A 25,298-nucleotide genomic window follows, 5' to 3' on the forward strand; every position below is an offset into this window, starting at 1 on the left:
CTAGCAGTAGCTGTGTTAATCCTGAATACGTGATATGAGGAAGTTATAAAAGGTGAAATCTCCCACAGGTATATGGCAGGTAATCAAATACAGTGTGAAGAAAGCAATCTGCAGGGCAAACAAAACCAGGCCAGAAGTTCAGGCTGAGGCAGCTCCTCCAGGCTGGCCCTGTGGAACAGCAGTGGTTCAGCATCCCAAAAGAGCAGAGCCGGCTGCTATGTGAGAATGGATGTAAAAACCAGGGTGCAAGTTGGGCTTCTTCAGCTCTCACTGAGGCTGGTGCCTCTTGAATTACCATGTCATCACAAATCTATGCACAAGGAGGAGAAGGCAGGAAAAATCACCCACTCAGTGCTGTGTGTATGGGCTGCTGCACCCAGAGATCATCCCCAGGGCCGGTGTTGTCTTTCAGGGAGTAGAGAGAGACATTGTCTTCTATGGCTGGGTTTCTTGTAACTGGCAATTAGCAATCCTAAAACCATAATGAGGCAATTTGATTCCTTGCTGCTGGGGAGCAGCTGCGATCCACAAAGAGAAAAGGGGTCTTGTGCAATGCCCTGGGACAGCCAAGCGTTGAGGGTATGAGCAAACGTCCTGCTTTGCTTTGGGGAAAGCAGCTGGAAGTGTCCAGCTTGCAAGAGCCCCTCTCCTGTTGGCACCACCTCATCCTGTTGGCTCTACTTATCTTTGCTGCTGGGGCAGGTGGGGTGAGGATAAGGTATAGGAGTTAGTTGCTGCCATCCTGCTCCAGAGTGGCTGAACCAGATGCCTTCTGTACAGGTATGTCTCTCCTGAGGACAAAAGGGATATGGTTAATTAGCAGGAATTAAGCAGTGGTTAAATCCACAAAAGCTGTTTCAGGCAGGCTTGGTGACAAAGTGTTTTTTGCTGAGATTTGACCTGTGGTGTCTGGTTCTGTGCATGAGGACTGGGTTTGTTCCTCCTTGGCCACAGTAGTCCGCAAAAAGTGAAGCTGGAGTTTAGGATGAATCATAGAATGGCTTGGGTTGGAAGGGGCATCAAAGATCACCCAGTTCCAACCACCTGCCATGGGCTGGATGCCCCCCACCAAATCAGACTGTCTGGACCCCCATTGAGTGATGGGGCTCTGGCCTTGACACCTCCAGGGATGGGGCAGCTACCACTTCTCTTCCCATACATGGAACAAACCAAATGGGTTGCCCATAACCATGTTGCCTCTGGCCTTAGCAGCTGTTATAAGGGTGGCAGCAGTCCCCTTTGTGGCACTGACAGAAGTAGGGTTTTACTCATGCAATAACAAAGGCACGTCCCTGAGTCCTCCGCTCCTCCTCCCAGGTTGTGTAAGAATTAAAGTAACACAGAAGCCAGGTAAACATTGGAACCCATTTTTGCCAGGTGGTTGCTCAAGAAAAGAACAATCTCATATGAAGAGCCAGGTACCTTTGGACATTCATCCTGCAGCTCTGAGCTGGGCAGCCTCTGACAGCTTCAGTGGTGATGAGAGTTGGGTGTGAGAGACAATGGAGTGGATAAGGTTTCACCTGAGGGTCTCAGCCATTCCTCAGTGCTCTGAGGATCCTGCCTACATCCCCTGGAAAATAACATGTGGGCAGGAGATAAAGTTAAGAAGAACAGAGAATCTGCTAATGAGTAGTTACTGGTGAAGACAAGGAGGTGGTCTGCAGGGCATCCAGCTCCAATGCTGGGTGGTGGTGTGGGGGTTAGAGGAGAGCTTTTACCATGGAGGATTGTATTTGAAACTGATGCAGCTATACCTGGAAAAGATTTCATGGACTTCTGAGGGGCTTTGGCCCTGTCTGGAGTGCTTTGGGTTGCACTTGCAGATGAGAAAAGGTCCTAGGGTCTTCTGAACAGGAGCTGTCCCAGGACTGAGAGGGGAAAGTTAAGAAGAGATGCCTTGGATTTCAGCTAACGGATAGAGCAAGACAAGGTCTTGCAGCCGGAAGGATTTTGCTCACAAACAATAATGAAGAGGAGGGATGCGGAGAAGGAAATGAAAAATGTGTCATTAACCATTCCTCCAAAAACAAGAGGGATGCAATTAGTGCAAATGGGAGGTGGGTGCTGCCCATTGCCTCCCGCCTCAATGCGATGCCAGCTGCTGATTTATTGTCCCCACACGCAGGACTGTTGGGATGTTTCCCATTTGGCACTTCAAAGACAGGCAAACAATGGGGCTGTGCTTCAAAGAGTGAGGGCTGAGGGACGAGAGGGGCCCTGCAAGGCAGCCACAGTGCCTCTGGAAGCTTTGCTCCTCTCTTGCTGCCAGCAGCACTAGGAACCCATCCATAGCTTTGTGGTTTCAATGGGTTTTGTGCTTCCCAGCAGCTCCCCAATGGGCATAGAGCATCCTTTCGGACCTGCCCATCTGTTGATGTTCATCCTTCAGCTTTTACACCTCAGCTGCAGCTCAGTGCCTGCTCAAGTCCTCTTCCAGCCTAAGCTGCACACTGTTAGTTGAGCTGGAAACGTAGGTTTCTGTGAGATCACTTTTTTTCCCATCTGCTGTTGCTCTTCTGGAGGTTGAGAGCTCCTCTCTGCTGCTTCTTTCCTGTAACGCCTGTTAAAAAATCAAATAGGAGCCTGCAGATGCTGGGCAGAGCTACCTTTGGTGCCATTAGAAAAGTTTAGATTTTTGTTATGTTTTTACAGACTTCTGCACACCTTAACTTCTCTCTCTTCCTCTGCCTACCCATATCTTTGTTTTCCCTTTCTAGAGAGGAAAAATGGAAGAAGATACCCAAGATCTTCATTTTTAGGACAGTGGCACTGGGGAAATGACGAGTCAAGAGGTCCTTGACCTTTTTGTTCCTGATGCTTGGCAGCTGTGTCACTGGGTAATGATTGACTCCTCCTACACTCCTGCTGCCCTCTCTCCGCTGTCCTCATGCCAGGCAGGCACTGCCATCCTCTCTTTGGTCCCAAGTGTCCTTTTCTAACAAATGTCTTCATTTGCAGAAGTCGTCCTCCTCCAGATTATGTCCTTCTGGACTCAAAAGGAAGAGCCACATCTCTTCTGGGGGGGAATCCAAAAAGCCAGCTTGGCAGGTTATGTGCATTAAGTCCACTTAATCATGACTCCATAACTGTCCCCTTGAAACCCAAACCAATTTGTCAGACAGTGGAAAAATTAATTATTACTTTTTTTGGTCTGGTTAGTTGGTTGGTTGCTCAACCATTTTGCTGGCATTCTCCATTCTATTTTATTTGAAGCGGAGGCCAGGAATTGATGGATGCACTTTCAGTGAGGAAAAGATGGAGAGCACAGAGCTGGATTTGGGCTTGCAAACAAACTTCTTTATGCTTGCCTGTGTTTTGTCCTTTTGCAGAGATGTCTTCTGAAAAAAAAAGACATTTGATCCATTTATTAGAAATGAGTCAAATTTGAGGCAATGGGAAATCATAGAATCACACACCACCTCTCTGGTCTGCCTGTTCTAATGCACCATCACCCTTTCTGAGAAGTTTTTTTCTAATATTCAACCTGAACTTGAGAGGAAGAATGTCTGCAATAAGAGATCCAGATGCACTGAATTAATCATTCAACTATAGGAAACAAATTTAAACCAGAGAGCTGAGGACTTCTCTCATAACCCAGATCTTTGGTCACAGTGCAGTTTCTACCTATCTATATAGAACCTGAAGGATCAACTGAAGGTTGATTTTTCTCCTGCTGTCCTCAGTGGACAGGAGATCAATGCAGGGAATGAGCAGAGTTGTGCTCAGTGTAGACAATCAGTTACTTCAATAACACAACCACAACATCCCTTCCATGTTTCTAGGTTTTGGGATACAGGATGCTGTAGGGACAGCATGTTTAGCTGTTGATAAATTCTCCAGAGCTGGCTTGAGTGGCTGATGCACTTGCATAGAGATATAAAATTGCCTGGGATCAAATGCCTTATGTGTCTCAGCACACACATCAAAATTTGAGAGACTTAGCAGAGCATACCAGAGTTCTTATACATGACGCTCGAGGCAGTGAAATCAACCAGCCTTACTTATTAACTACAGTAAGGACTTTAGATTACTAGGCCAGTTCTTAGTGCTTTGTGAAACTCCTGTTTTGGGGATACAGTGATTACAAGGCAGTGGAAGGCTGTGATTCAGGTTTGAACACTGGTGTCTTTTGGGGATAGACACAAAGATAGTAGGAGGCTTTTTTGGTAACTCTCTTCCTAAGAATTATTTTAGTACAGTTTTGGCTGTTTTTATTACTGTGGTTAAATGTACTTACTTTTCTTCTTTAGAAATATGTGATGTCAGGTATCTGGAAGATGGTATTACCCAAAATAATTGGAAAAGCTATTACAAAGGTGAAAGAGCTAAATATTTCTGCAATACAAATTATCGTACTGACAATGAGGATGGTGAAATTATGTGCACAAAGAGTGGCTGGTCACATACTCCAAGATGTATCCATAAAGGTGAGTGTGCTTACTTTTGTCCAGATCCTGGAATGAGCCATCCTTTTCATTTTTTGGTGAGCTTGAGTTGCTGTCTTGATGGATCTGAGACTCTCGTGCTTTATTTTTTTGGTAATTGATCCAGTGGTGCCGTATTGCAGCTGATGGATAGGAACAGCTAACGTGTTTATGTGGCATTGGTGTATTGCTTGTTGGGGAGGGGTTTACTGCCCTACTTGACAGAGCTTTGTAGAAGATACGCACATTTTTCTTGAAGTTCACTTTCCTAAGAATTTTTTGAAAGGCAGTGTGTGCAGCACACGCAGCTCAGTGCAGCAAGGGATGATTCTTTGACCTTGAAATGCCTTCAACACAGAGATTTTTCTTTAACTTCACCTAATTAATTCAGCCAAGCTCATGAAAATGAACCAAAGCAATACACTGCATTTGTGTACTGTTCATGGAGTCTGTCTGTCTCGGTATTCATGTGGGATATAAACATGAGTTGAATTCCAAGAAAATAAAGCAAGTGAGTAGTACCTGATTTTCCTGTTGTTGCTTTTGCTGATAAGGGAAATTACAGGACAGCTAAAGCCTTGCTTTAGTCACTCCATTACCAAATAATTGGACATAATTTCTTGGAATAAGATCTCAAGAGAACAAAGGCCTGCTGACTGCCTTTGCACACACAGATCTTTTGTCGCAGGAACTTGGAGAAAAAGGAATCTTTCAGCTGAAGACTGGGATGAATCAATGCTGAAGGTCCACTAGAACAATAGGGCTCTGGTGTAGGGTGCAAGTACCACTGTGCAAGATAAATCCATTGAGAATAGCAAGAAACTATTAAAGCTTCTGTTTAGACTATAAAAAAAAAGAAAAAAAAAAAAAAAAGAAAGAAAGAAAAAAAGGGAAAAAAAAGGAAAGAAATTGAGCTTTAATGCCATTCAATATACGGATTTGACAGCGGTGCTCTCACTTGGTCTCTGTGTCAGAGGACCACGGGTCATATAAGGCAGAGAAGTGTCCTGGGGGAAGAACAGGTGCTCCATGCTGAGGAGGGGTTCCATTTAGTTGTCTGGACTGTGGGAATGAGAGAGAGGTAGACAGTGTATTTCAGATGTTCATATTGAGAAGAAGAGTGTGTTGTTTGTTTGTTTGTTTGTTTGTTTTTCAACTTTGGTGAAGCCTCTTGTTGCAAAACCTTATACAGATGCAGGAAAAGCACTGCCAGCACATTCAGTGCAAAGCAATAGGCTACTGCAGTGCATTATTATTTACTTTATGTGCTCATCTTCACAGCCTTATAAATGACATTCATCTGCCATTTATTGTTGCCAAAGGGGACCCTTCCTTCCCCCCCGGCTTCAGCCAGAGCTAAAGGTCTGGTAGAAAAACAAATGCATAACTTTGAATGCAATGACAGCAACAGAATGAGAAGAAATCTTGAGGGGCAGGCTATTTCTAGGAAAAAAAAAACAAAACAAAAACCATAAAAGTCTTTTTTATCCCAACAGTTTATAAAACTTATAAATTTTTTATTCGGTTGTAGACTATGTCACATTTCAAAGAGAATTCATTTCCACTACGTGCTCGAGCAGTTTGGAGTAGGGACTGTCTACACGCGAGACAAACTGCCTCTTGTGTAGTGTTTCCTCCTGCAGTGTGGTATCCCTTATCCCATTTATACAGCAGCACTTCATTCACTCGGAGCTCTTGCTGGGTTGTGAAGTAGTTGCCATGATGTAACTCAGGTACTTAGCATGACTTAAATGAATAATATTGTTGGTTTCCCTTTTTCCTTTAAGCTTACTTATCTAACATTTCCCTTTAAAGTGATTGTATCTGAAGCAGTCTTTGAAAACAATTAACAATTAAAAATGCAACAGTTTACATAGGTTTTCTAGTGTTCATTTGGGTGCAAAGCTTGAATAGAAATGAGTTAATTTGAAACAAAATTATCCCACCTGTACCGATTCCACAGTTTTATCTGTACCAATTCACAAAACAACAGCATGAAACATCTGACAACTTCATCACATGAGGTACAGCTGGGGACTTATTTCAGGAATATTCAAATAGCCTAACAAAGGCATTTTGACCTTACAGGTACAGGAAGGACAGCGGAATTTTATGAACATATATGAAATGAGAAGGAAAGAAACAATCCTACCAACTTTCTTAGTACAGCTTGCTTGGGAAGACCATCCACCTGATTGACATTGTACTGTATCTTCAGTACCACCTCTGGGAGCTCGGCAGGCTTGATTACATTTGTGCTGTAGTTTCTCATGTATTTTGAAGTATGTTTCTGTACTGTAAAAAATGCCATGTTCCAGAAGAGGCTGATTGCATTTTTCTAAATGAAAAGAGACGGTTTGGTTAGGAAGAAATAATCGATGTAATATTTTTCCTGGTAGGCAAGAAAGTGGGGTTTTTTAATTATTTCCATCCAATTTCATTTTCTTGTTTTATTGAAATGCTCCCGCAATCATTGAGCAGACGGTACTACCATGGAATATGTCTCCAGAGCTAAGGAGGCTCAGATGCACATCTGTAACTAAAATGTCAATTATCTTTCCCAAGTTCAGTTACACTGGGCAGCTTTCTTGGAATTCTTAAAAAGCGTATGTGGTAAGAGTCCTTAGAACATATACTAGCATAAAACAATTTGATGTATGAATAGACCTAATGAATTTCACCTTGACCTAGCTTACACATTTTTATCCCTACTGTTCTGCACCTTTTGTCCCTCTATGCTTAAGGAAATTGAGCTAAAATAGTTTTCTGCTAGAAGCAATAATGAAATGAAGAAGCGAACTCACTGTAGCATTGTGGCACTGGAGACCATCCTTTTTCTGTACAAGTTATTCTGTCTTGAGTCCCGGTTTCAGCTGTATAACCAGCCACGCAAGAATAGGAAAGGTTTTTTCCTTTATGCGTAAGGAAATAGTAACCTTTGAAATTGTAATAACATGGGGTAATCCTTCCATCTTCTACAAGTGGCAAATCACAAAGTTTTTCTGCAAAGACACAACACGTGTATTTCTCAACAAAACTCTCATCCCATCTAAGAATGTATTTGTTTAAAAACAGAAAGGGAATGAAATGCTGCTTACAAGGTCAAAGCTGGTGTACTTGGCTGTCACTGTTAAAGAAGAAAGTATTATTCTAATGCTATCATACTGTATTTTTTTACTAAACCTCATCCTTGGTGTGAAGAGTCTTATAACACACACTGACATATCGAAAATATCTGCCTATGTTCTTTAAGTCCACAGAAATACAACCTGCGGAATTAAACTTCCTGCTATGAACAAAATGGGCAAAATGGATGCAGGGCACATTTATTTGACTCTCTGTAGCCTAGAAGATGTACGCACGAGCACCTTCTACTTAAAAACCATCCTGATGCACAGACCAAAGCAAAGTGGAAACAGCATCAAGAATTAGCTATGCAATAGCTGCTCATTCAGCACGGCAAACCAGCAGGAGGTAATATAGAAGACAACTCGCTGAAGGAAGGGAGGTTAAGAACAGAAGTCTCAGTTCAAGCAGGATGCATTCTAGACAGACGCAGGAATTTCAAACGGTACTGAAAACAGGGATAGGAAATGTGAAACACCATCCGAGGGTAACTTCTGCAGGCACCTCTTCACTTCTGCTCTTGTGCTCGATGGTTAGCCAGGACAGCCCAATTACTGAGATGTGCCAGCATACCTAATGTCTAGGAGGGCAAATTTCCATTTGTGTAATGCTCCAAAGTAGCTCAGATACATTTCCCGAGAAAACTCTTCTGAAAAGAAATCTGGACCTTTCCGTTATACAGCTTTGAAGTGTACGAGTGAATCTGTAGCTCAGATAAGCAGCAACAACTGATCCATGATTATCAGCCATCTTGCAACAAAACTGTATTTAAAAGCAGTCTTTATTCTTGGTCAAGATACAAAAGATACTCCGCCTTAGAAACTTCATCTCCACGTTCTAGATTCGATGTATATTTATCAGCAGAAGAATTCAGTGTTTTTATCTTCTGCAAAGAGTTTGCCTGAATTCATCATAACTAGGAAGAAAAGGCAGCTTTTAAATCTCATTTTCAGTACTGACCCCATCAATAGTTTCCATCATCTTCACAAACTCCCTGACTATCACTTCTGTAAATGATAACTGAATTTTCAATGCTGTTCACAAGTGCTGTAATGCCCAGAGTGTTTTGTAACTCAAGATACTTCACCAAAAACTGTATTTTTGTTTTATGTCTTCACAAACCACAACTAGAAGTGCAGAACTCTACTCCCACTGGACATACTTTATATCAGTAAATGGGATTGAACTTGCTACACAGCAGTAAAGCAAGGCGACAAACTGAATGGAATAATTTAAACCTGTGGACCACTTTCCCCATTAGAACCTCTTCAGTTCCAAGTTTAAAGGGCATTCTATTATCAGGTTACTATTTACCTTGGCCGCAGCAAGAAGAAATAAAAAATTCCCTCCCACACACTCCTTTGCATTCTATCTCTAATTCATTCTGGAGGCCCTAATATTAATGAGAGCGTAACCACGTAGCCACTGCTCTTTCTTGTCCTTAGGTTCCGTAGCACAGCCATCCACCTTTCTTTTAAGCAAAGCAAAATGGAACAACGCTGTTGTCTAAAAAAGTTAGATTAATTAAATTGAATGAGTTGTTTTTACAGGCGTTCTGTACTGTTTGTTGAAAGCAGATGAATGAGCCTCGATGTTAAGCTGTTAGGAACAAGGGTGTGCAAAAGCATTCCATTCTTTTTCTTATTCCTTCCTAGTTAAGTAAGTAAAAAGTATTTGCCGTATTTTCCATCGCATGTGATAAGAAAAATGTTAATTAAGTTTTCTTAAATGGAAAAAGGAAACCTTAGAAGTGAACTCTGATCACTACTTTTACGCGTTTCATGTCTTTCCAACCAGTTCAGTGCATTAAATTCAAATCTGACTTTACTAAACATGCTAAATAACACCTGACATGCGTAAAGGAAATAACCAGGTGCTTACTGTGTTATTAATCATATTGATGATCAACTCAGAAGCTTTTTTTTTTTTTTATAATGAACAAATACGTACTCAAGACTTCTTTGTACATCTGAAAGTCTGCATGGGTTTCTTCAGTGTCACAGGTTTAGTTAATGGTGGACAGGACTTCTTCCACTCCTTGACTGTATATATGCGACGGTCACATGATGCACCACAGGCTAATGGAAATCCCTAAGAATCCTTGGAAAAGTACAAATTATTTCTTTCACTTGCACGCTAACGATGAGGCGGAACCCTTTTCCCGTGTGGCCCAGTAAGCACCGCAGGGGAGCTGGGGGTGGCTGCTGTTTTCCTCCGTCTGCTGAAATAACCTGACGAATGCTAATTTGTGATGCAAAATTCCATTATATAAATCTGAAATTTATGCAGACACCCAGGGAACTTCAAGTTCGATTTGTACTGCATCACAGCGTGGGTTTTTTTCTTCTGTAAGAAAACTGAATTGATATAAGTTGAAATCTTGATTTTTTTTTTTAACAAGAAGAAGCTGTGATTAATTCATAAATGTTATTGCAATAAGTATTTATTACTTTCTCCGCAAATAACTTTTTTTTTTACAGATCTAACGTCAATAGTAAAATGTTCTTTAGCTGCATTAGTAAACAAGAAATTAGTTTGCTTGCCCATGAGTGTATGTGCTGAAATCAGAGGCACAGGTAAAACATTATATCTAATGCTTATACTGCCCAGGTTGTAATAATACAGTACTGATCACAGTAGGGAAACTGAGGAGGAAAATGAGAAAAAGCTCACAGCTGTGCTGAGAGAAAATAAACAAAATAGCTTTAAATGCAATTCAGAATGGAAATAAATCAATATTCTTATCTCACATACTGACTTTTTCTTAAACCACTGTCTAGGACAGTGAAAAGGAGTTCAGAGTCAAGGTGACCAGAAGCAACAATGTTGGAGAAAGTGCCTGGAAAATCTGTAATTGATACACTGAGAAAGTGTAGAGGAAATGCTAAGTCACAGCCTGAAGCAGTGATTGAGCACCTGGTGGGAAGGCAGGGCCAAACAAGGGATGCTCAGGTGTATGCAATGAAACCTGACTGACCAGAAGGGGTGGAGCCAGGATCCACCCCTTCCCAGACCTCATTTAAGGGTTGGCAGTGGAGGTAAGGGTATCTATTTCCAGTGATCCCTTTCTACCTGTGGCCTTCTAAAGCTGAGCAGCTCTTTTCCTTGCCTTCTACGTTTGTGGCTGCTGCATTTGGATTCATTCTCATGTGCTTTAGCCAAAGACTTTGCCACTCTGCTATTATCATCCCATTCTAGCATCATAGAAAGGCAGTTTCAGTGGTACAAATTTACTGCTCCTATTCTCAAAGCAGGGTTAAATGGAGCATAAAGGGAGAGGGATAAAAGGTCAAATTAACAGCAGCGCGGTAAAGCTCTGGCTGTTGCTTCGACAGCATCACAATGCATACTGAAATGCAACCACTACTTTTCCAGATTTGTATTTATGTGTCAATCACACACGTGGATCTGTGGTGGCTCAGCCACCTGTGGGAGCTATTCAACACAGGGAACAGAGGGTTTCCTGCTGTGCCCAACTCTGCCTGGGATTTCTATGGTGGCAAATCTCATCCTGGAAGTGGAGACATCGAAAACTATGGGGACATGTATCAGGTAACTTTCTGTGGCAGTGTTTTGAATTTTTTTGTTTTTAATATTGTTGTGTAAAGATTAGAGTAAAGCCAAAGAAAGAGAGTAGTTCATTGTGGGTTGAACATTCACTCACCTTAGTGGTGAGTGCTGCGGTGGACATCGTAGGCGTCTCTTCTGGAAAAGTACCTGTGCTGCACAGTATTGCAGGCAGTGAGAAATCGTGAACCCTCCCCACGTGTTTACTGCAGGCACGTGAAGGACAGTGTGTCTGAACTGACTGAGCCCGAGCCTCTCGGATCTGTCAGCGAGCTCTTTCTTGCAGCTTGTAAAATCAAGTTGCTCTTGATAAGGAGATGCCTAGAAAATAGAGAGCTGTGCAGGATACCACCCTGGTTATGTCAGTCCATTTGGACGTGGCACAGGCAATGGTTCTTTATCGAGGTTACAGCTCGGCATTCATCCGCTTTGCTGTGATGTTCTTCCAGTCAAAGGGGACTTTCCTGAGAGCCATCAAATACAATGGAGAGTAGCACAGCAGTTCAGTCCCCTCAGGACCCTGGGGTGCATGTTATCACACCCCATAGACTCATACTCATTAAGTCTTTTCAGGTGGTCTCAGACTCGCTCCTCTCTTACAGCGGGAGGGATTTTGCTCCGTCGTTCCCCATCTAGAGGTTTAGGGACACGAGATATGGAAAGCCTGACTGCCATCAAAGATTGGGCTGAAGGACTCGCTGAGCACCTTCCCTATGTCTGTCATTCCCTTTTCTCACTTCTCACTTATCAGAGGCAATACACTTCCCTTGGCTTTTGTCTTCTGACCAGTGTATCTGTAGAAATTGCTCTTTGTTATTTTTTAAGTCTCCTGCCAAGTTCAGTTTCATCTGCATGTTGGTTTACTCATCTCTGCGTGTCTGGAAAGCATCCGTATATTTTTCCCAGGTTACATGTCCCTGTTTCCTCAGCTGTTACACTTTCCTTCTTTTGCCTTGTTTTTTTCCCCAGCAGGTCACTGCTCTGTCACACACTGGTCTCGTGCCTCCTCTGCTTGGTTTCTAATGCTGGGAACAGGAGAACTGTAGTGCTCTCAGAAAGGCATCGTTATTCCTCATATGCTTCTTTCTATCTCAGCATTTGCGAATATATATATTTTTTTCTTCTGTACATGGACTGCTTTATTATTTTCTGTAGTAATTTCATAGTTAGCCTCCTCTGCCTGAGTAACTGAAAGCTGTGAAGCATATAAAATGTTGCAGAAATGGAACCTGTCTGAAATAATGCTGCTCGACTGACTTTATTCCTATTGGCGTGGGAAAAAGAGCCAAGGAGAGTGTTGGGTCTTATTTTTTTCAGTAGATTTCACGATGATGGGGCTTTTAGTATTGGAACTCATTTTCTACTTAGTGTTATTTTGTTGTTGTTTACTGTATTCACGATTCTATATGCTGTTCGGAAGCAATCGCTCAGAGGAGCAGCTCTCTCCTTACAGGAGAATCTGTTTCATTCAGTATCGAGTCTTGACAGATAAGTGTGCTGGTACCCGAACCCTGCATGGCCTCATCCAGCAGGCTTTGCACCTTATAGGGACTAGGGTTTGTACTTGAACACCTCATTAAGATTAAGGACACTTCAAAGGGTAGGAATTGTTCTCCGAAGGTGAATACTTTTGCCACTTGGTTGAAATTCCTAAAAGTTACCTGCAAGGTGGATGAGGAATTCTTCTAGACAGGGGAAAAATGTAGATCTGACTCTCTTTAGCTCGAGAGAGAAACTGGCTAATATGGTAATTCAACATTTGGAAAACCACATTCAAAGCACTCACTTCAGTCTTGTCTTCTGTGAAACTGGAGGACAGACGCAGAGGTTTGCTTCTGTGATGGAGACAAAGGGAGTGAGGACAAGTAAATACAAGTGAATTTTAGCACCCCACTGAAACAGCTTGATTTCTTTTTTTCTTTTTTTTCTCTCAGCAGGTAAAATTTTTAGCTCCCATTATTCCCTAGTTGGCCATTCGCCCATTCATAAAGTTATCTGGGCGGTTGTGGAGAGGATGATGTGAATACACGTTCTGGCCCTACTGGATATACATGTGGAATCATTATTATACTGGTCTGAGGAGGACAAAAAATATCTGCAATCTGGGCTGTTTTGCACCACATGGAGAACTTAACCAATTTAATGTTTAAGGTTACTGAATGTGAAAATACAAGAGCTCAAATGTCCTGCAAAAACAAGTGGGAAAGTAAGGAGCTGAAATGTCTCTGTGGTAGTTAATGCCTGGGCTGCTAGACATTAGATTGTCTTTTCAGTTACGCTTAGATTTTTCTTTTCCCAAGTGATTATTTATTTCTAAGCAATTTGTACTCTTCCTAAAAGCTAAAACTTCATTTTGTTCCTGTAAGGCAATAAATGCTGCCTGGACAATGTGGTAACTGGTTTGCAGAGTAAAGAAACCATACAGGGTGATGACGGCAGGGCGGTGTTAAATAAACGCTTATCTGAGCACATGGTTATTCACAGTGTCACAGGAAAACATCGGTCTAATTCTAAGCAAAGCCATTTGATAGGGAAAAAAACTTTAGTCTTGTGATCCCTGAAAAATCTTAAAGGAGAATTCACCTTTCTAAAAAAACTTCTGAAATTCTTGTTTTTTGCAGGCAGGCCGCCTTAACGGCATGGCTCTTCTGAGGGGTAATTAAAACTAAGAATTCTCAAAGCAGAGGATGTAGTGTGGTGTTAACATTCTGGGCCACAAAAAAAAGGATTTTCCCTAGTGGTTTTTTTTTTTGTTTGTTTGTTTGTTTTGTTTTGTTTTAGAAAGATAAGTAAAGCAAAGCACACTGAGTTCTGAGTTGGAGGGTAAAAAAATTGCCATTGCAAACTCATGACTGGCACTCAGCTTAGCTGGAAGCCGGTTTGTTGTTAAGGATACAGCAATTAAATGTCTTTTGTGAAGTAGATAACTGCCCCATTTTGGAATCAAGCAAATTGTGCCTGCAGCTTTTATATGCAAAACCTCATATCCCATATCCTAACTCACCATAAATAACTGAGGTAAGGGTTCAGCAAGTCAGACAATGACTTCATGAAGGTACTTCTGTTTGACCATCTTACTTTATCAGTTTTATCCATTTAAAACTATAAAAAAAAGCAAGTCAGCCTGGCTGTTTCCCCAGCAGTGCCACGCAGCAGGCTCATTTTTCTTCCTCGGGAGTCATTTGACCCATTCTTGTGCTTTTTTGCTAGGCTCACCAAGTCTGTGGGATCTTGTCTCTTAGGAAACATGGTTAGAAGGATAAGCCGTTCTGCCAACTTCTCTGTGGCCTGGTCATCTAAACAGCTTACAGGGTAAGCAGTAAGGTTTGTGAGATAACATCTGAACCCTTGCTGTTTCCTCACTTTTCTTCCTTCTTACCCCTGGTTCTTGTTGGGTCAAGTACTTCAGAACCTATGAACCACAGAAGCATGTTAAAGAAGTTTAAGAAACCTACACTGTCATTGTAGTTTATTTTTATTGCTTTTCAAATAGAAAAAAAACACAACACCATAGTTTGTCATGCATGCCGTATGCTTGCAGGGAGGGATTTATCTTCTGTTTGGTTACTCAAGTCAATGCACAAGTGAGATGATTATGTGCATGATTACCACACTTGAATATGGAAAATGGAAAAGGTCAGAGCTTCCTCCCTCACATGCTCTGTGATTAGAGATTAGTGCTCAGTATAAACAAAGATGATGTTCTTTGTCACCCAACCCACATAAATTAAGAATTAGGGCTTCTATATATGATTTGTCTTAAAAGAATTTCAAAGGAAATCCTTTTGACTATTCACTGATGGAGGAACACACTCAGAGAGCCTGGACATACATTTAATGCAAAGGTAAAATCCAAATACAGTTGCTTTTCTTTTGGTAAAAAAGTAAATGCAGAATAGGACATTTGTTGTTTGCATTAGAGTTTATCCTCAGTGTGGGATGAAGGTTTGCAGAAACTAACTCACTGAGATTTGACACAAAGGCTTTGATCACAATGCACTAATTGGAGTTACCGAGCAAGAAACCAGAGAATTCTCAGTGAGCTAATCTTAAAGAAAGGAAACCAGAGTTTTTTTTTATTGTGAGACACTCACTGCCTCTCTGCTTTCAGGATGCACACCTGCCTTCAAGCTTGGAATGCTCTACCAAATTCAAGAAACACTGCTATTCAGAAATTCAGCTGTTAGAAGATACTGGAAGCATACTCTGTGTCTTCAGTCAGTGAGTAAAGTAAGTCTGATGAATTGTGGTTTTGAAGCAGATAATCTAAAATTTTTTCTCCTTGATTTAGGTCTGGCTTCTGAACCTTTCCCAGAACATCAAGCACTAACTGGCTGATCACAGAAGAGGTAACTCATCTCCTCTTTCTTATTCCCCAAGACAAATAAGCTCATGTTAGCAGCAAGGAAGTAAGTCCAGAGCACAGAAATGCTGGTGCATCCCTTTATTTGTGGTAAGGATTCTTTTTAAGTTTAAGTTGAAGACAGGTATCCACTCCACCCGAGAAACTTCAGTTCACTAAGTTCTAACTCTTTCATTTTAGTACAGATATTCCTTGGCATACTTACTGCTACATGTAAAGCAGAGCATTTCTACTTTTAGCAGAAACACTCTTTCCAAACAACTGCACTGAGCTGGTAATTGATCTGTAAAATGGATGCATCATCACCTGCTTCCCAGAAGCACACAGAAGCAAACATTGTTGCTACCAGCATTTTTGGGGCATACCTTGCAACAAGCACAGAGTAGCTCGAGTCCTCCTAGACAGCTTTGCTTCAGCAACAAGACGAAGTGAAAGACACCTCTTAAAAGGGAGGCCTAATTTTACCAATTTTAAAATGTAAAATTTTTAATGTTGCATGCCCACTAATTCAATTTGGTGCACATTACAAGGCATTACCTTAAATGCAAGTAAAACCTTATCCCCACAAGGAGATAATTTATCGCATTCCTACGAAAACATAAGACTGTTTTGGCCTTATTCTAGATCTCAGGAAAGGAAGACTCCTAAGCATTTCAATTTTTTTTAGTTTCCTAGTAGACTTTTATTCCTAGCAATAGTTGGTAAAAGTCACCAGGAGCATCAACCTAACTCCTTTGTAGCCATCTGTCTATTTAGGTCACTGATACTGTGAAACAGCCCCAAACCTCACCCTCACCCTGCAGGGATATCAGAACCACAGAGCTTAAGGATTGAACAGGGATTGTAAAGGGCTCTGCAGAGATCATCTCATTCCCGGAGGAGGACACCGGGCACCCGTTAGTCTCTCATCCATTCCTCGGAAAGGAGATGCTTCCGGCGCCCCATCATCTTCATCGCCCTCTGCCAGACCACAGACTTCCCGTCCTTCTCGACCTGCAGAGCCGAGAAGCAGCCACGGCCAGCTGCACGAAGGTCTTACCTGCTTCCTCACCCCGCTCTGTAACGCGAACCGCGGCTCCGCCACCGATCTGACTTGCCTAAAAAGCACATCGCCATCCGCAGCGGCACTGCAGTCACGCAAGCTGTCCCGCCGTATCTCCATAAAGGACACGAGATGGTGCTCCTGAAGTTATATAGAACTGGGGGAAAGGAAGGACACGCGCTGTCCCGTCCTACTCGCTGGCACTCTGAGCTGCAGCCCTACGCAAACCCCGAGAACAGAGCGCTTACCTGGGACCCCAAACGCTCGCCGGCTGGAGCCGACGAGGGGCTCCGCTACGACCCTCGCTCCGCCTGCAAGACAGACTTCAGTCTTAGCAGCCCTTCGTGCTGATTCTCACCTCCAGCAGCGCACAGGCTGAACAATACGGCCCCGTCTCGCTCGCTCCCACCGATGACGGCGGGAGGATCTGAAGCGCCCGCAGACAAACCCCGGGGGGCTGAATGCACCGCGTTGGGACTCGGGGAACCGAGCAGCGGCACCTACCGAAAATGAGATGGAAACCGGGCAGTGACGGTACTCCGGCTCCGAAAAGCCGGGAGAGCCCGGCGGCAGCCCTACACCGGTCCTAAAAACAGCGGTAAGAATATCGGACGGCTCCCCCCCTCCGCTGTCTCGTTACCTCCGGAACTGCGCACATGTCGGGCTGATTCTTACTGCGCGCGGTCTCGCTACAGCCTGAAACAAAACGAAGCAACAACATAGAACGTTAAACAGAATCCCAAGGCTTCCTTTTAAAAGCCACCCCTCGCGTTGCTTTTCAGCCCTAGCAGCGTTACAGCAGGATGAAGAAACACAGCCCGCTCCATCTCCCGCAGCCGAGGATCTCCGCGAACCTCCTCGCGAGTCCCAGCCGCCTCCGGCGGAGCTCAAGAGGCCTTGAGGCGAGCTCCGCCCCCGAGCTCCCGACGAGGCGCGACTGTGCGCGGCCCCGCGGCACCTGGCGCTCGTTAGCGAGGCTGGGTCTCGTTAGGGCTGGCCCGGGGCTCTGACAGGTCGACGCGTGGGCTCCAGATCTGAATTACGGACTGAATTTACGCTTCAGATTACAGTTTGTTACGCGCTTCTCCTTCTCGCCTCGTTGTTGGGATCGTTAACAAGTTAAATAATCGTACCCGATTCAAACGGATCGCTTTGCATTTGACGCAAATGGAATGACACAGAGTGACGCTTCCAGAGAACGCCCCGGCCGGGACGGTTTGGAGAGGTCCCTGCCACGTGCTTCATGTGCTTTCCCTCGCCCCTCGTCCAAAAAAAAAAAACCAAAAAACAAAAACCAAACCAAACCAAAACCTCAAAAACCAACCAGCAAAAGAACGTTTCTTAAACCTTTTGATCTCAGAGAAAACATGACTAAAGATGGTGGTGGAAATACCAGAGCTGCAGTGTGACCAATGGCCAAATGGGTGAATGATACCTGCCAGAAAGTGACAGACTGGTGGATTAGGAGAGCTTTGCAAACACTTCTGTGCTGCACTGCTCTGGGTTACGTTCCCATGTCCTATAAATTGGTAGGAAGACTTTCTGTGAGATTTTAGTTGGACACAGGCACTATGAAAAGCCTACAGCGATGAAATGCACGTAAACTACGTAGCATTTTCATTCTTAGGTTTAAATCCTGAGAGTTAGACTGCACTCATTTGTATTATTTATAATTGTAGAACTGCAAATGTTCTTACTGTACGTTGTTACAGATATATTTTCACAGCCATCAGCAGAGATCCCACCGAGATTGTGTGATATATTGCAGTGTGCTGTGGGAGAAGGAGCAGGTTCGGTGACGGGTCGTCTTGCAGCTTGCAAAAGGCTTCTGTTTACTCAAACATAATCAGGGAATTGCTCTGGGAGACAAATAAACATAACGGCACAGGGCTTACAATTATTTGTGTGAGCTGTTGCTGCCTTAGGAACAGCAGCATATTCCAGTCAATGACACAACAAACTTCCAGTCGTTAAGCTAGCTGAAGTACACTGCGAGAGGACTTGGTATTTCTTTGAAAGAGCCTTTTGCTGGACTCTTGGAAAGTGCACCTCACGTTGCTTTTCTGATGGTCGGATGATAAGAAGAAAGGAGGAGCTGAACTTTGAGTTATGATTAATTGCATGCGAAAGGTGAGTCGAAAAGCATCTTTTGTATAATCCATACTCATTTAAATTTAATTAAAAAATAAACAAGACAAGTTATGAGTTTTTTTTTTTTTGTTAATGTACATATAAAATAATCATTTATAGTCATTAGCTCAAGCAAGAGCACAGTTCTTTTTTAAATTGAATTTTGCCCAGAATAATTGATTAAACAGACAAACAACAAGTGAGGACTGAGGACGGACTGTCGCAATGCTAGGACACCAGATGACATCAAAGATCACAAAATAAGGCCATGCCTGTTCGACGGTCACTGGGGGTGGGTAGGTTAATGAATGTGGGAAGGTAATGAATGTGGAAATACAACCCATTTCAGAACAGTCAACTGGCGGAGCACTCTCGGAGAGTTATCGCGATGCTGCCCCAGCCTTGCCTATAAAGAATACCTCGCTTAATGGTAACAAAACTTTGCTGTTCAGTTTCTGCTCATTGATTTTTTAAAATCAGAACACTGTATTACTGAATGAAAAAGTGCATCCCTCTGTTTTGAGCAGCAAGCGCTCCATTACTCATTTTTATTAAGTGCTTAATGACACGGGCTATTGGAGTAGTTTAACCTCAGCTTGTCTTGGGATGCGCAAGATAACCGGCTCTGTTCTTGCTACTGCCTCAGGAAATCTGAGCTGTGCTTAGATTGAGGGTGAAAGAAGTATAGAGAGGAAGAGCGTGGCTGTACCTAGGTTCATATGTTTGTGATAATGGGTACATAAGCAATGTGATTTTTAGACATTTTTTTTACCTCAGCGGTCAAAAGCCCATCAAAAGTGCTCAGCTAATCTGGCAGCTGAGGTAGCTGGCTCAAAGTTGGTAAAGGAGAGGCAGAGCGCCGTTTCACTTCTCGTTCATATGGATGGTTTTCCTCCTTGCAATCTGAATGTGATGGGTGATCAGAAGACTATCTTCACAGGTGTTGTCTGTTATGCTTCTAGCAAGAGGTGGGTGTAAGGCCAGCATGTTGTTGCTACAGAAATAATGGTGCTGATGACATTGACGACAAGAGGCATGACGTATCTCGCCTACGCCTATCTCGTGAATCCTGCCTATGCCGCAGTCAAAATAGTGGATCCAGAATATGCAGCACGGGGTTTTGTACCTGTCCTTGTTATGCTTGAAGTATTACAAATGTTTTTGTAAATCTGACCATTATCGGTCAGGCTGGGAATCTGAGTGCACCTATATGTACTACCATCACTTCCTTGATTTGTTTCAATTAGCATCTGTTGATTTTGGGATTATATAAAACGAGAATGAGCTTCTTTGTGGTATCGTAGTGCCTAGACGCTTGTGTTCCATACCCTAATTAAACTGACCCTGTAAATCATAGAATCATAGAATCACCAAGGTTGAAAAAGACCTAAAAGATCATCCAGTCCAACCGTGCACCTATTCCCAGTAGCTCCCACTAAACCATGTCCCTCAACACAACATCCAGTCTTTCCTTGAACACCCCCAGGCTCGGTGACTCCACCACCTCCCTGGGCAGTCCATTCCAGTGCCTGACCACCCTTTCTGAAAAGTAAGACTTCCTCATGTCCAGCCTGAATCTCCCCTGCCGTAGCTTGAAGCCATTCCCTCTGGTCCTATCACTAATGACACGAGAGAAGAGGCCGACCCCCAGCTCACTACAACCTCCCTTCAGGAAGTTATAGAGAGCAATGAGGTTTCCCCTGAGCCTCCTCTTCTCCAGGCTGAATATTCCCAGCTCCTTCAGCCTCTCCTCATATGGCCTATGTTCCAGACCCCTCACCAGCTTTGTTGCCCTCCTTTGAACACGTTCCAGGGCCTCAATATCTTTCTTGCAGTGAGGGGCCCAAAACTGGACACAGTACTTGAGGTGCGGCCTCACGAGTGCTGAATATAGGGGAACAATCACCTCTCTGCTCCTGCTTGCAACGCTGTTTCTGATGCAAGCCAGGATGCCATTGGCCTTCTTGGCCACCTGGGCACACTGTCGGCTCATGTTCAGCCGAGCATCAATCAATACCCCCAGGTCCATTTCCTCTACGCAGTCCTCCAGCCACACCGCCCCAAGCCTGTAGCGTCGCCTGGGGTTGTTGTGGCCGAAGTGCAGGACCCGGCATTTGGCCTTGTTGAAACTCATCCCATTGGCTCCAGCCCAGCTCTCCAGCCTGTCCAGATCCCTCTGTAGGGCCTCGCTATCCCCAGGCAGATCCACACTTCCAGCCAATTTGGTGTCATCTGCAAATTTACTGAGGGTGCACTCGATGCCCTCATCGAGGTCATCAATAAAGATATTGAAGAGGACAGGCCCCAGCACTGACCCCTGGGGAACACCACTCACGACCGGTTGCCAGCTGGATTTGACTCCATTCACCACCACTCTCTGAGCCCGGCCCTCCAGCCAGCTCCTCACCCAGCCAAGAGTGTACCCATCCAAGCCTCGGGCTGCCAGCTTCTGCAGGAGAATGCTGTGGGAGACAGTGTCAAAGGCTTTGCTGAAGTCTAGGTAGACCACATCAACAGCCTTTCCCTCATCCACCAGATGGGTCACTAGATCATAGAAGGAGATCAGGTTGGTCAAACAGGACCTGCCCTTCACAAACCCATGCTGGCTAGGCCTGATCCCCCGCTCATCCCGCACATGCCGCATGATCTCCCTCAAGACGATCTGCTCCATAACCTTCCCTGGCACCGAGGTCAGGCTGACAGGCCTGTAGTTCCCCGGATCCTCCTTACAACCTTTCTTATAAATGGGAGTCACATTGGCAAGCCTCCAGTCTTCTGGGACCTCACCAGTCAACAAGGAGCGCTGACAGATGATGGAAAGCGGCTCGGCTATCACCTCCGCCAGTTCCCTCAGCACTCTCGGGTGGATCTCATCTGGCCCCATCGACTTGTGGCAGTCCAGTTGGAGCAGTAGGTCTCTGACTGTTTCTTTCAGAATCACAGGGGGGTTAGTGTGCTCCCCAGCCGAGATTACCAGGTCAGAGAGAGGAGTGTCCTGAGGATAACTGGTCTGACTTTTAAAGACAGACGTAAAGAAGGCATTCAGAACCTCCGCCTTTTCCTTATCCTCAGTGGTCACATTCCCAGCCTCATCCAGCAAAGAGTGGATATTCTCCTTTGTCCTCCTCTTACTGTTAATGTATTTATAAAAGCGTTTCTTATTCCTTTTCACACCAGCGGCTAGGTTAAATTCAAGCTGGGCTTTTGCCTTTCTGATTTCACCTCTACACATCCTAACAACTTCCTTGTATTCATTCTGAGTGGCCTGTCCCTCTTTCCGCAGGCGGTAGATTCTCTTTTTCTCCCGGAGCCTCAAGAATAGCTCCCTATTCATCCACGCCGGTCTTCTTCCCCGCCGGCTCATTTTGCAGCTCAGGGGGACTGGAACTTCACTAACATGCCTGCTCAGAACAAATAGTTAAGAAACCTGTTTTAATTTCCCTTCTTTGCTTGGATAGCTGCATTTTGAAGTTCATAACTAAAATTGGGCAGATTGTGTTTGACTCCATGCATGAGAGAGACTTTTCTCTTATTGCTTGTCTAAGCAGGGCACCAACAGGCTTAAAATAGCAGAAATGAAATGCGAAAGGAAAAGGAAGTGCCACACTAATCTTTCACAGCTTTACATCAAAACAAGCAAGTCTCTATCAACAATTAGTACCGATTTTAAATTTTGTAAATCACAGTAATAATTACACTTAAAAGATAAGCTTATAAATGTAAGCATTGAGTTTCCTGCTCTCGGCTCTCATTTGAGAATTGCTTCCATTTTCATTACTTCATCGTCACTCTTGTAGACATGCACACACATCATCTGTTGACCTGGAAGCTGCTATTACATTCATGTAGGTTGGCTTTACAGTTACTTCAGGAACACGTTAGAAGGACCGGAAAGTCTCATCTTAGTACTGATTAAATACTTTTCATTGGACTTGTCCGTTTACTTGAAATGTACTTCTTTTCCACCCTTTCCACTTCTGTGCTGTGAAGGAAATGTGGTTGCTAGAAATGAGTGAAACTTTAGTAGTGATGGTCTTTGTTCTGCTCATAAAGCCTAGGCAAGATAACTTTGAGAAACTACATTCAGTTTTTTGGGTGCAGTGTTTCTGTTTCACCCTCTAAGCAGAGCACTTCAGTGACACTGATGTACATTTATCAGGAAATAGAAGGGAATACAAAAAGACCATGAATGCTGCTTCTCAGGAATCTTTAACATCAACACTCAACAGTTGAATTTTCAGTGTTTGCTTTTCAATGTGTCAAAACATGGAATACATCTAGAACATCTGTCTGGTAACAGAGGTTATTGGTTTGGTTTTCTTGACTGTGCTCTAAGAAAATGCAATTCCTAGGCACAGCAGAACAGCATTTCAGGGAGATGCTGTGATGAACACTGTTCAGCTGGATGAGATGCACACTATTATGTGTTGATGACACGACGGTAAGAAATCTCACAGAATTACCTCCCTTAAAATAGCAGGTCAGATTTTCTATAAGTCATCCTTATAAGAACCCTTTGTTCCATCATAATCTTGTAGCTTAGAAAAACAAATTTTTTTTTTAAGGTCTCCTACAGTCACGCATGATCTGTCAGGCCCTGGGAAATCACGAGCCAATTTTCAAGTCAGCACACTCTCTCTCCTTCCCACACCTTTCCACATTGGCAGGCCAATGTAACTGTCAGATATAAACAACTACGCAACACTTGGTCAGAGTGAGAAATACCTTAACATGGGTAAGATTCAGAGCTGTACAAAGAACAATGTCAATGGAACGGCAAAGTAGACAAGGACATAAGATTTTATTGTACAATTGATTTTGGCAGGATTTCAAAATACAATACAGAAAAGATAATTACAGAAACACGTTCAAGAGCAGCTTGACAATTATTTATTTCATTTTAAAATCATTTAGCTGCCTGCTGCATATGTACTGTACAAATACGTTAATTTACATTTCAGTAGCAGGCAATGCCAAGTGTATCCATCGCCACCACGATTGCTTGGAGAGGATCCACAACTTCTTGCATGTTATATTTTCTCAAATCCAAGTCCAGTTTAATTCTGTGGAAATAAGAGTGGTTTATCACTAAAATAGAGTGCTGTCACTGTAAAAACAGCAGACTAATTTTTAGGCACGTACCTTGAAACTGTCTTTATTCTTAGAGGAGTTACAGGAATAAAGGAAATCCCACTAATTCAAGTGTTTGTCTTCTGTTTCCACAAGCATTCTCTGCATCCATTTTGCACTTATGAGCTGTAAGAGGCTTTGAACACACGTAACAACTCTTGGCATGCTTCAGATTTCCTGAGAAAAGGTGAAAACAGCACAAACTTTAAGGTAACTTAAACTTAGAAATCTGTTTTGTTCAATAGAAAGTGGACATTTTTAATATACACCAAGCTTCTACCCGAAAGTACGGTGAAGCTGTTTTAAAACCAGCACGCTGGCTACTACTGCTATCAAAATACATACACGGAACATCACCTGAGACTTCAGAACATCCTAGAATCGAAATTCAAATATTAATAATTTCTCATCTGAGCTAATTTTGTTATGTTAGTGGTGTATGTCTCTAACAAGTGGTACAGAGACACAAATCAGTGTTTTTGTGCATCTTCATATCAAATCAAAGACTAACGCCGTGGTTAGAAGTGACTGAACAACCCAAGTGCTCATTTCTGGTGGCTTCATCAGATTTATTCAAGTTTATCCTATTTCTAGCATGGAACCCAGACTGCTCTAGTTGGTGATTCTATCCATAAGTATGAACAAATAAACTTTGGTTTTTTGTTTACTTGTTTTTTCCAAAACCAGGCTATGGCTCTGTTACAATACAGTATGTCACACAAAGGCATAAATAGTATTGCTAGCTTTTACTGACAATATAGATTTTAACTTTATATGAAAAGTAATGGCAAGCTCTCAGAAGTAGGGATTTTTTTTTCTTTTTTTTTTTAAAGCCAGCAACTAAACTTTACATAATGCAAAGAAACTGATAGAAATTCATCAAAAACCTTTTTCAACTAACAAATGCAACATATAATCTTGCAGGTATCGCAGGATCAAAAATTTGGTGTCATACTCTGAGTGACAAATCAAACACCACTGGATAATGACTGTTTTCACCACCTTGGAATTGCATTTTCCCACCAACAAAGTTTAGTTATAACAGGTAACAGATATTAGGCAAGAAGGAAAAAAAATAACCCACAAATGGTGTTGTATATAACACCAAAACATGCTAGAATAGCAAAAAGCAATGATAAACTATTGAAAAGGAGACACCAGGTCTCACCAAAGCTGTCTTTGGGTCCTTTGAAAGGATGGCCTTTCAAAACAACAAGTCTTCGTGAAAATACTTCCTCCTTCTTCCAAAATTTTGTCCCCCGCTTTCCCTCTGTACATTTGCAGTAGTTTCAGTAATGTATCTATAGAATTATCTCCTTCATATACTGCTTGAGTGGTTCTTTCATACTGTTATATCAGAAAGAAATAAGAGGTCTTCTAACCGATCTTCAAATTAATTTCCCAACTAGAAGAAAAAGCAAAATCCATATTCTTCCCGAGAAAATCTGTGGCTTGTCTGGCATCCATGTGACAAAAATCACTTTTGCACGTTGGGCTATTTTAAAATGCCACA

General features: G+C 42.9%; 1 long non-coding RNA gene across 1 annotated transcript; it reads left to right on the forward strand.

Annotated features, from left to right (window-relative positions):
- The first annotated feature begins 614 nt into the window (after window positions 1-614).
- LOC122181549 lies at window positions 615-9,841 on the forward strand. The gene is made up of 4 exons (XR_006179470.1): window positions 615-780; window positions 2,721-2,840; window positions 4,254-4,430; window positions 6,516-9,841. It is a non-coding gene; the product is annotated as an uncharacterized LOC122181549 (long non-coding RNA).
- The last annotated feature ends 15,457 nt before the right edge of the window (window positions 9,842-25,298 follow it).

Source organism: Lagopus leucura, unplaced genomic scaffold (assembly GCF_019238085.1).
Source record: "Lagopus leucura isolate 7727_CA_CO unplaced genomic scaffold, USGS_WTPT01 Super-Scaffold_100009, whole genome shotgun sequence".
Classification (NCBI taxonomy): domain Eukaryota; kingdom Metazoa; phylum Chordata; class Aves; order Galliformes; family Phasianidae; genus Lagopus; species Lagopus leucura.